This window comes from Cornus florida, unplaced genomic scaffold (assembly GCF_030987335.1).
Source record: "Cornus florida cultivar Cherokee Brave unplaced genomic scaffold, ASM3098733v1 CherokeeBrave_3.0.0_Hap2_scaffold_24, whole genome shotgun sequence".
NCBI classification, from domain to species: Eukaryota; Viridiplantae; Streptophyta; class Magnoliopsida; order Cornales; family Cornaceae; genus Cornus; species Cornus florida.
This window is the reverse complement of record NW_026775738.1, coordinates 257501-260000: the sequence shown is the minus strand read 5'-3', so window position 1 is coordinate 260000 and position 2500 is coordinate 257501.

The following is a 2500-nucleotide window of genomic DNA, read 5'->3' as shown; positions in this document are numbered from 1 at the left end:
CTCGGGGGACCTCCAAATCGAAATCCGTCTCGAGCAAAGCACTTCTTAGGCTTCTAGGAAGCTCCCATAAAATTTCCAAACCCAAACTCCAAACTTCATTTTTTAGCATACAATGCCCCCGTGCACGCGGGGGTGCTTGAGCGTGCGGGGGAGGAGTCATAATGGGCAAAACTAACTCGGGGGACCTCCAAATCGAAATCCGTCTCGAGCAAAACACTTCTTAGGCTTCTAGGAAGCTCCCATAAAATTTCCGAACCCAAACTCCAAACTTCATTTTTTAGCATACGATGCCCACGTGCACGCCGGGGTGCTTGAGCGTGCGGGCGAGGAGTCATAATGGGCAAAAACTAACTCGTGGGATCTCCAAATCAAAATCCGTCTCGAGCAAAGCATTTCTTAGGCTTCTAGGAAGCTCCCATAAAATTTCCGAACCCAAACTCCAAACTTCATTTTTTAGCATACGATGCCCACGTGCACGCCGGGGTGCACGAGCGTGCGGGCGAGGAGTCGTAATGGGCAAAATTAACTCGGGGGACCTCCAAATCGAAATCCGTCTCGAGCAAAGCATTTCTTAGGCTTCTAGGAAGTTCCCGTAAAATTTTCAAACCCAAACTCCAAACTTCATTTTTTAGCATACGATGCCCACGTGCGCGCCGGTGTGCACGTCGGGGTGCTTGAGCGTGCGCGCGAGGAGCCGTAATTGGCAAAATTAACACGGCGGAAATCTAAATCGAAATCCGTCTCGAGCAAAGCACTTCTTAGTCTTCTAGGAAGCTCCCATAAAATTTTCAAACCCAAACTCCAAACTTCATTTTTTAGCATACGATGCCCACGTGCACGCCGGTGTGCACGAGCATGCGGGCGAGGAGTCGTAATGGGCAAAATTAACTCGGGGGACCTCCAAATCGAAATCCGTCTCGAGCAAAGCATTTCTTAGGCTTCTAGGAAGTTCCCGTAAAATTTTCAAACCCAAACTCCAAACTTCATTTTTTAGCATACGATGCCCACGTGCGCGCCGGTGTGCACGTCGGGGTGCTTGAGCGTGCGCGCGAGGAGCCGTAATTGGCAAAATTAACACGGCGGAAATCTAAATCGAAATCCGTCTCGAGCAAAGCATTTCTTAGGCTTCTAGGAAGCTCCCATAAGATTTCTGAACCCAAACTCCAAACTTCATTTTTTAGCATACGATGCCCACGTGCACGCCGGTGTGCACGAGCATGCGGGCGAGGAGTCATAAAGGGCAAACTTAACTCGGGGGACCTCCAAATCGAAATCCGTCTCGAGCAAAGCATTTCTTAGGCTTCTAGGAAGCTCCCATAAAATTTTCAAACCCAAACTCCAAACTTCAATTTTAGCATACCATGCCCACGTGCACGTCGGGGTGCACGAGCGTGCGGGCGAGGAGTCATAATGGGTAAAATTAACCCGGGGGACCTCCAAATCGAAATCCGTCTCGAGCAAAGCACTTCTTAGTCTTCTAGGAAGCTCCCATAAAATTTTCAAACCCAAACTCCAAACTTCATTTTTTAGCATACGATGCCCACGTGCACGTCGGGGTGCACGAGCGTGCGGGCGAGGAGTCATAATGGGCAAAATTAACTCGGGGGACCTCCAAATCGAAATCCGTCTCGAGCAAAGCATTTCTTAGTCTTCTAGGAAGCTCCCATAAAATTTTCAAACCCAAACTCCAAACTTCATTTTTTAGCATACGATGCCCACGTGCACGTCGGGGTGCACGAGCGTGCGGACGAGGAGTCATAATGGGCAAAATTAACTCGGGGGACCTCCAAATCGAAATTCGTCTCGAGCAAAGCATTTCTTAGGCTTCTAGGAAGCTCGCATAAAATTTTCAAACCCAAACTCCAAACTTCATTTTTTAGCATACGATGACCACGTGCACGCCGGGGTGCTTGAGCGTGCGGGCGAGGAGTCATAATGGGCCAAAACTAACTCGTGGGACCTCCAAATCAAAATCCGTCTCGAGCAAAGCATTTCTTAGGCTTCTAGGAAGCTCCCATAAAATTTCCGAACCCAAACTCCACACTTCATTTTTTAGCATACGATGCCCACGTGCACGCCGGGGTGCACGAGCGTGCGGGCGAGGAGTCGTAATGGGCAAAATTAACTCGGGGGACCTCCAAATCGAAATCCGTCTCGAGCAAAGCATTTCTTAGGCTTCTAGGAAGTTCCCGTAAAATTTTCAAACCCAAACTCCAAACTTCATTTTTTAGCATACGATGCCCACGTGCGCGCCGGTGTGCACGTCGGGGTGCTTGAGCGTGCGCGCGAGGAGCCGTAATTGGCAAAATTAACACGGCGGACCTCCAAATCGAAATCCGTCTCGAGCAAAGCACTTCTTAGTCTTCTAGGAAGCTCCCATAAAATTTTCAAACCCAAACTCCAAACTTCATTTTTTAGCATACGATGCCCACGTGCACGCCGGTGTGCACGAGCGTGCGGGCGAGGAGTCATAATGGGCAAAATTAACTCGGGGGACCTC